General features: G+C 27.3%; 1 protein-coding gene and 1 long non-coding RNA gene across 9 annotated transcripts in view; one reads left to right on the top strand and one right to left on the bottom strand.

Annotated features, from left to right (window-relative positions):
* Positions 1–16801, top strand: part of LOC148231685 (uncharacterized) — a 534843-nt gene that overhangs the window by 514638 nt on the left and 3404 nt on the right. The window lies entirely within an intron of this gene.
* On the bottom strand, positions 4291–4800 carry LOC148231693 (uncharacterized). Its single transcript, XR_015810646.1, has 2 exons — positions 4546–4800; positions 4291–4469 (listed from the first exon to the last, which is right to left on the bottom strand). It is a non-coding gene; the product is annotated as an uncharacterized LOC148231693 (long non-coding RNA).

The raw sequence follows: 16801 nt of genomic DNA on the forward strand, positions 1-16801 counted from the left end.
ATCTTTGTGACACAATATAATAGAAAATATGTATACACTAATATTAGAGGTATCGTTAAAAAGTAACAGGACTATCAAATTAGTTGAATAATCATTGTGTTTTATTTCTAGAAAATATTATATAAATAGTTAGGTTCAAATGCATTAATAATAATAATTACAGCAGCATATGATTGATTTAGTTTAGTTAACATATATATGGTCAAGTTAAAGTTGTTTTCCTAAATTTTGGCTGAATGAGTTATTCAGTGCAGTAGTATTCTATCCTCATAATCAAATTCTTTGTATTTGCTAAATGCATATCTTATAAGACTCTTTAGCATGTATAATGGCGGTTAAAAATCTGTTATTTGGCAAAGTCATCATTTTCTGTAATGTGCAATTTGATGGCAATGAACCTGCTTGAAAGAAATATTCGGCACAGACTTTTGTTTTTTTGTGTTAAAGTAGGGTCCAGCGGTTATTTTTCCATTTTTGTATAAATAATCGTTTATTGCTAAGCTGATATAAAACTGTTTTTAAAAAAAAATTAAAGGACACAAATATATTATTTCTATTAGCATTTTAATGAGTCTTTTTTATTTAGTCAGATATAAAACACTACACTTATTTACACTACAAATTTATTACAGAAATGATCTTTTGTATTGAATTTTATATTTTAAAGAAATGAGTAAATGTTGGTTAAGGTGATAATCTGTAGAGGAATGTAGTGGGAATATGTGAGATGAGACAAAATTACAATCCTAATAAGTTTGGTTATTAGCATCAGATGTTTCATGCTTGATTTTAAATGTATGGTTTGAATTGACTGGTTTAAAAAACGATCAATCTATATTTTTTCGGAGGCAAACTCAGTTTTGAAACTTCTTTTCTATACATTATACTATTTTATTCTACTTATCGTGGAAATTTAATTTTTAATCGCAGATTATGATTCTCTTTAAAAAATGTTGTTTTATTGCTTTTTTGTCAGTTCGTGCGGTACCCATTTATTTTTATACCTTTTCTATGGCGTTTAGATATCATGAAACCGTTGAAAGTCTGCTGCTAGTAATTAAACAGATCTTTTTGTAAATTAGCATCAACCGTGTTTCTTACTCATTTTTTAAATAACCCTTTGAGAAGTATCGCCGTACATGTACGGCGGTCGATCATTCACTGTTTTGAGGTACCCCAGATATATTTTAATAAATAAAATACATTATAATTATATTATATTTTTTCAAATCAATTTTTTATAAATGATTTCCATACAAAATAAATACTTTATATTAATTTCATAAAAAAATATTAAAATCCTCTGTTTTGATATAAAAAAAATCACAAATGCCAAATAATATATAATAATAATTAATATAACTTCATACTAGAAAAGTGTTAAAATAAATTATTAAAACATAATAATACAAAAAAACAATTAAACACTGATTTTTTTATTAATATTTACTATAAATGCAACAATAAATAAATAACAACATAAATAATTATGGAAATATACGTAAAATTAACTCACTCCCAGGTGCTTACTAACAAATTAATAAATGTTTACAACTTAACTCATTACTCAAGGGGTCAAAAGCAGATGGGGGTCTTCCACAAATATAATCTTCAAGGTTAATATCACCAATAATAAATTTCTAAGACCATCGCCTTACAATTCCTTGACTAACAGTACTCTCGCCAAATCCTTTATGTTTTTGCGCCGCATTATGTTTTAATTTAAAAAACGACAATCATATGCATAGAATCTAAAAAATACATAAAAACAAGTTTGACGGCAAGCAAGATAATATAAAATAAATAACACGATACATTTTATCAATTAAATTAAATAAGGATATTAATTATGAAGGTCTTCCAATCATAGTTAATTTTCAACTAAGTAAAAATCAGACACTCTAAATGAAAGAACTTCTTAGATTATTAAGTGCGTATTCTCTTATTTAAAAAAGTATAAAATAAAAAATAAATCCACTTACTTTTCGATCATATTGTGCTTTATTAGGCAAACTATCCCATAGTATGTTTATATTACATATAATGACATCCCGTTTCAGGGTGACTAAACAAACCCTTGATGAAAAACGTGTATAACGAATATCGAAGTTTTCCGTGTTATTATTGTGAGGCATTAGGGAAATTATCAACTGAAACACTCGTATTTCAGCTTTGTTTACCCATGAGATTATACACGGTGAAATGCACTCCATACATTATTTATTTGTACTAGATACCATATGTACCAAATGCTAAATTTTCTATTATCATTGCGACAAATTAAACAAATTTGCGCAATGTCGTGTTAAACAAAGTGTGATTTTTAATTTTGTGTTTATAGAGATTCAGTTTTGAAACATTCATTATGAACAACCTTTAATAGATTTATTTTATAGTTAGGGATTCTGGTTTATTATTGTTTTTTATTACACTTTCTTGATTTTCTCGATTTTATTGTATAACAGAGAACTGGATATTCTTCTAAGAGAAGAAACGATAATAGGATGAAAACGTTTGAGATCTGGCTTTACAGGCGTGTACATAAAAATTCTATAAGAACTTTTTTTAACCATCAAATGGAGATAAATGTAGTTTCTTACACACGCGATTCGAGGTCAGAAATATTAGCTTTTTTTATACTTTAATGGTAGGAATATTTTAAAGTAAAAAAATTGATCGGAAAAAAAATATGTCATGGTTACGAAATATACTCAAAAGTGTTTCGTGCGGCCAAAGATACTAAAAACAAATCAATAAAATAGTTGTCAATGTCTGGAATCGATCTTGACACCAGAATAACAAAAAATTGTCTCGATCGCGTCCCTTATTCTAACCCGTCGCGGCCAGAATATCCAGCTTCTTAACGAGCTTACCAAACGCAAGAATGTGTTCGGTGATACATTGTGACGCATTGGAGAAACCTATACCATAACTGAACCATAACTGTGTTACAGTGTTTATTATTGTTTGTATAATGGCCATTGTGACGCATTGGAGAAACCTATAAGGTATTAATGCTCAGATATGCTATAATTTTTTTTTTAAAAAGGCTAGAATTTTTGCCATTCTGATACTTCCGATCTCTATGATAAACTTTCAAAAAAGCATTTATATATTTAAACATCTGTTATGGATGAACCTTTTCTTATGCAACGGTTTTAAAATATTCAAAAATATTCGTACAAATTAATTTTTTTATAAAAAAGTAGGGGCTTTATGAAAACAACAAATTTCTAATAAATTCAAAATACGTATAAAAATTTAAAATAAAACATAACAATTAATTTTGCACTTATGAGTAAAATATACTTTCTGATAATTTTAAATTGGTACGGTTCTAGTTTAGTAAATATTATTACCTATACATATTAGATTAATTACTAAAAATCAGAATATCATTTTAAGATTAAAATTAAACGAAAAAATATGTGACAGAACTTTATTTCAAATAATGGCATTATATTTTAATATATACGTTTTTATTACTAATATATGTATATAGATAGCAAGGCATATAATTTTGTTGTAGTACATTTTTTTAATTTCCAATACATGCGATAGTTAATAGATGACACTAGTTACATTATATATTCAACTTTATATTAACGCAGGGGGAATTAACATAAATTATAAAAACTTCTTCAACTAAAACTAAATTACTAACTAAATCAATAATTAAAATACTAAAAATAAAAATGTTATAAATATAAACATACATATGCTAACATATCCAGCGAATTTGGTTATAGTTTTTTAAACTATTGAATATTTGACTTAAAATATAATATCTAAAAATAATAGGTAGTTTTTAATTTATCATTACAAATTTTGGTTAAGCGAATAAACATAAAATAAATTTAGAAAATATACCATCAAGCTCAAAATACTGCTTCTTAGTTAGGTAAACATGTCTTTGTATAAATTAACATTTATATCCACAGATACTTTCAATTGAAATTATAGCAAAACTATTTCTTCACATTTACAATATTTGCCAATTATTTGCATTAGAAAAAATATTTTTTATAGAATTTCAATTAAATATTGCCAATGTGAAATGTAAAATTATTTTCTTTATCCCATCTTCAAGTACAGATCATAAATATTTTATCAGAAACTACATTATAATTTCATTTAAAATATCTACCTCTTATTCTTTAAATGAAATAAAAATCCCTTGAGACATTGAAAGGATAATTTCACTTTTCACTCAACAAGAAATCTTATCTTTTGTGTACATCTTCTTTAATAAACTATTTATTATACCTATTGGCTATGCATTTGTGTTTATATTAATCTATAAAATAAGGCACCATGAGACTTGAAATTAAAACAAACTATAATAAAATACAGCTGTTAAAATTAATAATATTTAAGTTAAGCATACATACCAAAGTTAAGCACACAAAGATGATATAGTTGCGTTTAATTTTCATTGATTATTTAATAAAGATATTCTACATGCACACCTGAAATTAAAATTAATATTAAGATTTATATATATATATATGTATATATATACATTTTAAAATAAATATTACTCACTTTTAATCCATTAGATCTAGTTTCGGTGATAGGCGATTGATATTACTAAGATTCTGTGTGATATTTTAAACTAAAAATCACTAAGAATCTTAAATCTTTTATAGGTGACATGAGAGTACTTTGATATTTTTTTAAGATCTCAAAGCATCAACTGACGGTCTTTTTATCGCCATAAGACCGCCAGAATCACAATCTCTGACCTCTCAGTTGGCATTATGGGTCTAATGCCAACTATATGAGAGGCGAGATGACTCTGAAGCTATCGGAGCTCTGTGCCAGTTTATATACTGTTTATTTAATAAAAAAATGTTTGATTTATCTCAGGTTCATGGTTCATGTGATGTTTATAAAACTATTGCGATTTTGCTTTTGTACGCAGCATGTTATTATGAACATAATTATTGATTGATTTTTTAAACCATTTTCTTAATCTTGCAAAATATGTTGTTTTTTAGAGCTTATCAATGCAGACGAGGTCATTTGATTGACATGAGTGTGATCAATATTTATAACTAAATATTTATCTCTTTATGTATTTATATGTATTTCTGCAATTTTTTTGATAATATATTGTCATTTTTTTACGTTTCGCAATCTCAAGCATTTTTATACTTGAAAAACGAGCGATGTCTTACAATGAAGACAAACTATTGCTTCTTCTTGCAGTGAAAACAAACCTTTAGGAAAATAATTCGGCACTTTTGGTTATGGATGATGCTTATCATTCAATCTTAAGGACAGCTTTCCGTTACTCCGATAATTCAGCTCATAGATCAGTAGGTAATTTCTAGCTTCAAAAAGCATTTATATTGTAATTTTTCATATAATTTTAACCATTAAATTTAAAAATTGATTAAAAAAATCAGGACAAAGCAAAAATAATATAAAAATTATAAAAGTTAAAAAGTTTAAGGTCCGGTAATCGCACACTTGCTAGCTTCGGTACCTCACGGCAGTGAGGTACCGACATCTAGTATTTATTAAATGGCATATTAAGAAAAACATACTATTTATATCAAAATGTGGTTTTAAAAATAATACTTATATTAAAACCAGGATAATAAATCAACAAATCTAACTCTTTTAGACTAATAAGTCTTTTCCAAATATTTAAAAAAAATATTTTCTTTGATGAAAACCTTATTCCCAATTATTAAATTAGCTTAAAGGAGGAACGCTTAACAACCGAACAAATACATTCCAAAAAATGAAACTGTTTTCTGGTATTTTTAGACACAATACAGACATTTTATAAAGTTTAGCATAATGAATTAATATATAAATTAAAAATGATTTTTATGATACATATATCACCACTCGCTATGATAAGTACTATATTCTCAACTTGCGAAGCTTACAATTAATCATTAAAAGATTCTTTTAAAATTATATTAATTTTTAATAATAAATACATCGAGAATCAATTTATATAATTAAATATAAAAATATTACTATTTTTAATTGTGTTTGAAATGAAATTTACATAAAAATGACATCGATGTATATAATATTATGGTATAAATACTTTTATTAAAAACCTCATGAAAAAAATACGACAGCCGAAATATGCGAATGAAAATTATTCTGCCATGCGAACGGAGTTTTCTGAGATGTAATTTCCTGGAATTATGCCGTTACGGCCCATTTTCTCACAGATAAGGTATTCCCTTTGTTTAATGCTTTTACCGTATTGGGTTGTATCTAATAATTTTATTTTTAAGCATTTAAATTTTTTATTTTATTATATAATTATATGGATAATACGTGATTTAATTCAAAACTTCTTATCTTAAAAACTAGTATTTTCCTTGATAAAAATTAATAAAGAATTCATTTAATATAATGAAATTCGAAACATTTTCGGGAAAAATATGTTATTAATTATATGTTAACGTTTGAAAAAATACATATTTTATATAATAAATATTTGTTATAACGTTTAATTTTATATTTATTATATATTTTATAACATATAATAAATATATGTTATAAATTTGAAAATCAACAAAAAGTTTATATGTCACAGTGAATGTGTATCACCAGTGAAAATATATTTTCATTGACAATTTAATAAAATCATATCACCAGTAGGTATATATATTTCTACTACTAAAAATCTAAATTATATGATAGATGATAGGGAAATTATATGTTGCTTTAAACTATATGCCATGTGGTTTAAGTCGGTAATATGAAGTAAACAATATTATGCACTTAATCAAATACCCAACAGTCAACCGACCGGCGTTGTCACGCGTAGACACATACAATGGCGCGGCACTAATCCTAAGAAATATTATTATATTTTTTTTGTTGTTATTTACATAAAAATAATTAAAAATAAATTTAATATTTTAAGATTATCTTATCGAAATTTTGAAATTCGTCGAGTCGGAGTCTGAAAAAAATTCCAACGACTCCACTCCTTAAATTTTAATGTTATTACGAGAAACTGGTCCGGTTCGTATTATTTCATTTTATTAATTTTCATATGTACTATAAATTATTTTTGCTCATTGTAACTCATTGAAGTAACTTGTAATGTTATAATAGTTTTAATTTAATTTGAATAAATAAATTTGAGAAAATATAGACAAATTGCTTTACAACTACTTAAATATTGTTTTATTTAAAAAAATAATAAATTTATAGTCGATTATGATACGAAATTAAATTTTATAAATCATTACTGAATTACATTCCTGAGAACAAATTAATTATATCACATGTTTGTCTTTAGAAGCTGTATTAATTTAATTAAATACAATAATTGTCTTAATAGTCTTTCGATTTATTTGCTGACATTATTACAATCATTTAATTAGCTGTTGATAATTTATTGAAAATCATTAGAAGAAAACATTCAACAAACTTTTATTTTGATAAAATTCTTATTAACATTGAGATTTGTAAATAATCCTCAAGTCACAACATTGTATCCTTCAAACGATCGACACAGAAAATACAAATTTAGTCTCTCTCGCTCTCTCCAAATCCCATTTTTATAGACATTGAAACCCACGCGATTGAAACTGGAATTTAGTTTAGCACACGTGTGCTCAAAATCTGATATTGTTTCGGTAATTCCGCTACAAATTCGAACTGACTGCCCCGGGTCGTTTTGCCTCAAACGTGCCGTTCGTATTAACAAGCTTTCGCTCCTGGAAAGGTCGCACTTTAAAGCCAGTGCTCGAAAAGGCTTTTACGTATATGCTACACGTATGTGCGATAATACGTACACCTCGGAGGAGACCAAATTTTCAATTAGCGAAACGTCGCCAGCCTATTCTTGCCAGGCACTTGTAGCTATAAATGAAACGTGTCGCGTGGTTCTTTATATGCGAAAAGTTTTAGAGGCATCTTTGGCCTTGGAAGGCTTTTATAAAGTTAGAAAATGCGGTTTAAGAGCATAGGAAGTGTACACAGGCAAGGCAACAAAAGCTTACATTTTAATTTTAAAAATATTTTTTAACATTTTTTATATGAATATACAAGTACAGTAAACCCTCCAATTACACGGTAAATTAAGGACGTGCTATTTGGATGCCCGTTAATTTTATGTGTGAGCGAGCCAAATGCAGGATATATTACCACACTCACCTGATTCGTACGAACGTATTGCAAAAAATGTATGAGAATTTTCTAATTCCCCAACAACACGCACCCAATTTACCGTGTTATTGGGGGGTCTACTATACGTTAAAACGATATCATAATCTAAAAGTTGTAGCTTTGTGTAAATACTATAATGTATAGAATTTAATATTACTTAGTTATATTATACTTTAAAAAAAATCATTTAAAATACACTTAAAAATTTACTGTTCATTGTTTAACCTTTTGTTTGTCAAAATCAATAACGGATTTTGATAGACTTTTACTACATTGAAAAAAAATCATATCTGACAGTATAAAACGCGAATCAACAAAAAATTACTAAAGTGACATGCGCTCCGCATAACGAAACTGAGTATCTCCGACGCCTTATCGCAAACTTTTCGAAAGTTTTCAAAACAGAAAAAATATCATATCACATAGTTAATCAATTGCTTTTCTTTGACTTATATTTTTGTCCTAAAAAACTCAACCTAACTGACAAATAAGCAAGAAACAATATTAAAAAAATGATTTTAGATTAAAAAATATTTTTTCATATGAAAATTTAAAAGGTTTCAGAAATGAACAAAATTAGCTCGAGTTTGTTTTCTATTAATTTACATAACTTATGTATTTATTATTTCATGCAGCAGCACATATTTATTTTAAAGTAATTAATATTTTAGTGAGCTTTGAAATTACATTTTGCATTATATTCATAATATAAATCAAATGTTTAGAGATATGTGTGTGTATCTATGCCGTGTAATATATATTTGAACGTTTTAATCGCTCTTAGCCTGAAAATTACACCGAGAAATGTTTGAGTAACCCCATTAAAGATTGCAAATGATAATATAAGCTTGTTTTATTGCGATAAATTTATAGTAAAATATTTTTAATTGACCATAAATATTAGCTAGATATTATTATTAACTACCCTGCTTCGGGATGGGTAGATTTATATATATATTTTATTTGTACAACTAATAAAACTGATACGATATATTTATAATATAATCAGAAGATCTATATTACTAAATTTTAATTATAATATATTCCCGATAAATTCAGCCCCGAGGCAATCCTTTCTCACCTCTGCTAATTACAGTGCCCCTCCTCGTCGAGTGAGGATAACTTCATCCTCTGCAGGCTCTATTTCCGTTTCCTTTTTCCCCCTTTTGAACCCTATTTCGCTTCGTTTGCTACTTACTACCTCACCCCATCGGCGATGCTGCAAGATGTTACCAAGATCCAGTCTTCTTATAGCATATTCAACGCGTAGAGTCTGCGTTTTTATAATTCACACAACTCAATTGTAAAAAAGAGTAATTGGCGTCATGTTGATTGAAAGTCCTGGGTCAGAAATGTATTAAATAAGCTGATTAGCTTTTTTTTATACTTGCATCATTTTGTTGAAACTTTGTAGTAAGCAACTATTTCAGCGTTATTTAATCAGATTAAGATAATATGTGTCACGTTACTAGAAGTTCGCACAGACAAGATCGTCTGTATACTTTCATATCTATCTAAATATCGGGTCGTTAACTATGTATCCATTCTCGAAGCTAACGACCACTATCGTTTTGAAAAGATAGACTTACAAAATTATATGTTTAAAATATAGTATTAAGCATAAGAACAATGCATATTATGATGAGAACTTAAGCAGCTATATAAATTATTATTAATAATAATAGAATATACACTTATGTATGTATTTACATGTTGTTTCACATAATTACAAAATAAGGGAAGGGTTAACTGTGGTTAATCTCAACTCTTAATTGTATCGTTAAATGGTCAAGTTTTACAAAGAGATATCTGTCTCGAGTGAGCGAGTAATTAAAACGTCCGTCTTTGTACCGTCAATTTTTCAGAGCAGATTAACTCTGGACTTGAACTTTTTTTGTGTGCCCATTAAAACTTTCTCAAATTTATTCAAGTATTTTTTTTCCTTCAGTCGGATTTGGCAAGACAGATTTTCAATCAAGTACATCGCCCAGGGAGGTTATCGACTAGTATTATATAATATTCATATATTGTGCAAATAAATACATTTTATAAATTTATAAGAATTCTCGCCCCCGGGACATTTTAAACAATGTGATCTTTTTTTATATTAAACATTTATTATATTCTACCCCTCTTCCGATTTCACTTTTAGTTACTGCGTCGCTGAGCGGCGGAAATTTGCTGCTTTTTACACTCTGGTAACAAAAACGCGTCAGTTATTTTTCCGCACAAATGCGAGCGGTGAAAATTCCTTTTTATCAATTATTTAACTGTTGTTTTCAAAACGTCACTTTTGCGAATGGAAACGTCGGAATTTGACACTTGACTCGTCTTTAATTAAATATTAAAACCTCTCAAGCTTCATTCGTAAAGTGAAATGCTTTTAATAAAGTATTAATTTTTAATCATATATTTTACCAGATTTTTTTGATACATTTTTAAACCATGAAATAACACCTTGCCACTGTATTATGAATGAAGTACATTAATAATATGTAAAGATAAGATTTGATTACATCTAAATATATAATAATTAAATATAGATACATATAAATTCTACTATACGAAAAAAAATTAAAAATCGTTTCATACTTAATAACCTAATTTGTTTTAGATATTGTAGAGATATGACTTTTAAAATGAATTTAATAAATAAGATAGTTTAAAATTTGAGAACCCTAGGAGGGGTGACTTCGTAGCCAGTGAGATGCTTAGTGAAATCTAGTTTTATTAGATTATTGCGAGATATTTTCTCCGAGCAGTGGTGGAAAAGCTGTCGTAGAGATGATGTCCGTGAGAAGTCCTCAAAGGTCCTGTAGGTGGCGTGGCATTGAGTGTACAGATGCGCCCAAGACACCATGTTTACTGTCTCTTCTACTACCTTCTCCTCATCGGAGTCTAAGTTTAATTATCTTGGAGTGCAAAGCTTGCTGACCAATCACAATCATGCAGCAATCATCTAGCCAATAGATGTACTCGAGTACACATTTTAATTGAAAAATTATACATGTGTGAATATTTACTTTTTTATTTTTAAAATCTTACTATTTTGCCGTAAAAAGGTTTTATAATTAAAATTTCATTAGTGAACGGATTTTTATTTTTGCTTTCTTTATAAACGACACACGCTCAAAGATGCAATGGTTTATTAATAGCATTCACAAACATGCTTTGCTACAAAGTTAGATTAACTTTTAAATCTTTAAGCTTAACTTTTCTTATCTCAGTATTTCTTAAGTTATTCAGTTTTATATTTAGGGTACATTATCTGAGAAACACCTTTTTCGCAATTGCCATAGTTAATTTGCGTATTAATTAATAACATTTATTTTCATCAAATATTATGTTTTTTGATGCACTCATGAGTATGCATTATTATCTTATTATTGAATTCAATATAAGTTAAAATCGATTTAACAGAATAAATACGGTACATATTTTCATAAATATATTTAATGTATTACTTCTCAGATTAAGTAAATGTAATCTGTGTATATTTATATATTTATTAACGCACATATCTTCACGCTAAATCAAATATTACACATTAATGGACGCTAACAATATACGGAAGTTGTATTGTTAACGCATGCTCTGTCATGCGTCTTCTATTACAAGTGTTTGTTTTCATTATACTGAGATCTCTCTTCTGTTGTGTGATACGTGAGATATAAAAATTATGATTTTTGTAAAATTTCCCTTTTTTTTGTTCAAGTGGTCGTTATAATGCCCATAAAATACGCGCTCTACATAAAATCAACTTGCACTTAACCGAATAGTTGTGATATGTAGGTGAAATAGCAAATCATAATATATATAAAGTTTGGCTTGTAACACTGGAATAATCCATTAATCAAAAAATCTGCATCTACTAACAAATCATTGCGTATACTTATGAGTTGTTAATAGTACTTAATCTTAAATAGTGAAAAATACTAAATATGACTTGATAAATAATTATGATTTATATGTTTTAATTGAAGTAAATATCGCTCTTGATAATTGGTATTGCAATAATAACATAATTATAAGCGCGTAAACATATCTATATCTTCTTAATGAGGATAAAGTAAACATAAACAGTTGTATCATATATGTAAACATATAATGCGTATAATAATGTAGTATATGTGTACATAGATTTAAAAAAGATGCAAAGCGACATTTTTGAAAATTTGTATCTACATGCTAAAAACATATGTTCATAAAAAAATAAACATTCCTACACATGTATGTATTTTTTACAAGCGCGATGTAACAAGATTACATTACTTCTTAATAAATGGTATATATATTATTTTCTACAATTGTAAAAATAATAGAAAAGATCATACAGTGAATTAAATTTTCTTTAAATACTAGACTATAAAATTTTATTGAATTTTTAAATAAAGTTACCGTTGCTCATCTAATTTTAAGTTAGATATTACTGTACAAATATTTTTTTTACCGAAATAAAATGAACTGAAATACGTAAAAATGGCTCTATTTATTTTTTATGTATTATTAAAAAACATCTTGATATTTTTTATTTTTATAATGATACATCAAAAAATAATTATGACTAATAATGGTAAAAAGTGTCATTGTCTTCAACATATTTTTACCAAGGTATCTCATGGCTAAAGACTTACGGGTGCGTAACTAACATCTACATATGGTTACTCGAAAGACGCACATATGCGTAACCCGACGCTAATGTATATGTTGATTTTAAATACCTTTGCTTTTAATTTTATGATAAAATTTATATAATATATACTATTATACATAATTTATTAAAAGCTACGTAGCTTTAGATTATTTATTCATATTTTTTAAATAAAAATTTAGATTAAAAAGTATTTTTATACAAAATAATTATTTTTTATGGTACAATATGTGTTTTTAAATTATATTTTAATATGATTCTACGGCAACGTGTGATGTGTATATGTAATTTTCTGGTTTTAATACGTGTTAACGATTTTTTTTGACACAAAGACTCGATAAAAAAATTTATATGTAAAATTGCGCGATTCAAAATTTTTCTTTAATAATAATAAATGCTGGTAAATATATTATTATCAACACTTTAACTTGCATTTTATCTCTTACTGCCAATTAACATAAACGACTTGTATTTATCATAACCTTTGACCGAGCGACGCATATGTCGATGTTAGCAATTAATTCGACTTACAGATGACTTTCACATTTGTACTATAGTCATATACTTGCTATGTATATATATATGTATAATATTTAAATTATTATATATATATTTTTCATACACCCGAAAGAAATTCAAAACGTTACAAATGTCTATTTTATATTCACAATATCGCTTTGTCACGTTTTGTTTTGGTTTTAACAGATTGATGATGAGCTTAAGTAGAAATCTGAATACTGGACAATTTTCTAATTTAAAACACACTGCAGATCTGAATTATATATTATAGTAAGCTCACGTCACGCAGACCCTAGCGAAATATCGCTCCCATAAAAATATATCTCTACTCTCAGTATATTTATTATACTTTAAAGTTTGAACAGCCGAATAACTTTATGCAATCTTGAAACCCTTGAATTGCATTGTAGTTCATCTTACACTTGATGTGAGATAATATAATATATGTAGAGCACTTTTTAAAAAAAAAACACATTTAATCACTCTGTTGCCTTAATCCTCCCCTAGGTTTCGTTTTACCATTGCCACCCCTCAGTCTGAAGGCTGTCACAGCCACGTCCAGCCTCCTTTTATTATTCATGGGCATAAGTGTGCCGAAACGGTGTTTTAATTGAAATTTTGGGCGAAACGAGAGAGAGAGTCTGGCTAAAAAAAGTAATTTGAATTAGAGCCCTCTAAACAAAGGGAGTTAATTTGAAATTGTCGAACAAAAAAGTGTAAAAGCCTTTGTACTTTGCACTCGTGGATAACCTTTATTTTACCCGTATGTCTGGAGCAATAATATCATATATAATACATATGTATATACACATAAAACTTTTATTAATTAACATTTTATCTCCCTTATCATATAACAAACCATTGTTTAATTGCTACATATAATATGCATACAATTTTCAGTTGAGTTTATAGTTTTTTTACGGTGCTACAACTATATGTAATACACGTGTCAATTGCCAGCTATATTGGACGCGTAGTTTGTGTTTAACAGACAATTACTAACAACGCATTTTATAACGCTCAGCGATTTAATTATTTTAAAAATGACGGATTTAATTCGATGTTTAAAATAAAATAAGGTAATATAAAGTAGTACATAAAATAAATAATTAAAATGTATTTTAAATATTTTATTATAAAAATATCTCTATGTAATATAAAAAAAGAAATTAATAAAATATTTTTTATAAAAATTAAACTTTTTTAATTTATCAAGAAAAATATTAGTACATGTATTGAAATAATATCAATTAAATTTAATTCAAAAATAAAAATTAAATACTAATTATATTATAAATATATAGTTTAACTTCTAAAGTTAATTCTGGCAAAATATAATTAATTTGAATAATATAGAAAGATATAAAAGAGAGAAAATTGCTGAGCAATATCTGAACGCTATAGATCCTAGGCCAATAAAAATATGGCAACTTTGATCAAATGGCAAGAGAGTTCACTATTTCGTTTCTAGCAGTGGCTCGGTATGTACATATGGACGCCGCAGATTTAAGACTAAATCTGTTGTGTTATAACAATGAAGTTGTTCAAACATATAATAAAGTATATGTATAGTTTTGATATTAAAACAAAAATGCAATTGTTTTAATGTAAGCGCATTGAAGAGTCTACGCAAGAAAAAGCACGCAAAGTTCAATCGAATGTCTGTGTCCTACATACAATTTATTACGATCATAACGATAACGCGCCGGCTCACACTTCACTACTTATGTGAACTTGACACTATCGTGATGCCGCAGCTACTATATTTACAAAATATGGTCCCATATTGCTTTTTCTGTTCCCACAGATAAAAATGATATTGAAATTTGGAAATTTTCAAAAAGCATCATTTTCAAATATCAATAATAAATTATTTCTAAAATTTATACAGCGATTCAGAGTTAATAAAGGAAAAAAAGTACGCTAAAAAATAACGCATCAAAAATAGAAATACTATTACAGATATTAAATAGAGACCATAAATTCATAAGATGTGAAGTTCTTAGAACATATAAATAATTTGTATTACAGTTTCTTTATAAAATCGCATAGTCGATTTTTTTCTAAACAAATTTTAAACCACTTTTGCATACAAAAAATATTTTTTTAATGTCCTCAGAACGAAGCTATTGTTATCATATTTTGTTGACTAGCTACAGAAAAAAAAACCAAGAGCAATAATTGTAAAAAGAGCGTAGCCCGCGTGGTCTAGATTAAAAATCTAGCGGCCATAGGCTCGAGCTACAGCAGCAGACTTAAATTTTTATTTATAAAAATGCGCTTTTATTAAAAATTGACCAAAGCTTCAAAGTGAAATTTATTTATTATATATTATATAGATATCAATGATCCCCAAACTTTCAGTCTGGTGTATAATATTTACTTCAGATATTCATTAGGTATGATTGACTTAACCAGTTGGTACAAATTAACCCATTGGGCTTACGCCTGTCATGTTACAACTGAGGATTAAAATTAATATAATAAAAAAACTTACAAAAAAACAATCAGACACATTAAATAAATATTTTTTAAGCAGATGGAAACATTAATGAATAAAAAAAAATAGAATTCCAGGAATTTCCGGGATAATTTAAGATTCATGAATTATGTATATCTATAATATAATTTGATAGAATTTAAGACTCGTGGGTTTCAAATATAATTAAACGTGTAAAACATGAATAATTCATCAAAATACTACTAAGCTCAGTTCCAAATATTGTTTTAAAACTTTTAATTGTTTCAAATGGTTTTGAACTCTTGTGGTTATTTTAATTAATATATTAATCATATAGTATGATTCTTTTCAAGAATATTATTCTATTGCTTCTAAAAACTAACGAAGAGCAGACTTAAAGACGTGCTATTTTAACCTTTCAGTCAGTTCGTGCGGTACCCATTTATCCATATTTTTTCACATTTCATATGGCATACAGATGTCATTAAACGGATGCAGAAAAAACATCTAAGTCGCAGTGAATATTTCTTCATCAATGGCGGTCTTTCACGAGATTCGTTTTCCTGGCTAATATCACTAGTAAAAAAAATCGAATCAACGTCTTACAATTCTCTGAGTAACATTATTCTAGATCTGTGTTGCACTGTGTTTGGATTTTAAATTGTACAAAAAAGGATACGTAAGTTTTTAATTAACATCAAGCATAGAACCTAAAAAAGTAAAGAAAATAATTGTTTGCAAATTAGATACAAAAATAAAGAACACAACACCTTTACAAAATAAATAAAATAAGGTCTTGTTCCAATTCGGGTAAAAATCGGCCACTTTATAATTAACAACCTTAAAGTGTGTGCCATAATAACTATTTCTTACAGGAAATAAAAGTTTTCTTATGTTGAAAAAAAAATCCAATTTTTCTTTACAATAATAAACCTCGAACAATCGCGATGCTCATTTTCAATATCAATAACGACGACAACTAAATAAATTATTTGACTAACAGTACCCTCGTT

This window comes from Plectrocnemia conspersa, unplaced genomic scaffold (genome assembly GCF_051122295.1).
Source record: "Plectrocnemia conspersa isolate PC_06_02 unplaced genomic scaffold, ASM5112229v1 ptg000009l, whole genome shotgun sequence".
In the NCBI taxonomy this organism is placed as follows: Eukaryota; Metazoa; Arthropoda; class Insecta; order Trichoptera; family Polycentropodidae; genus Plectrocnemia; species Plectrocnemia conspersa.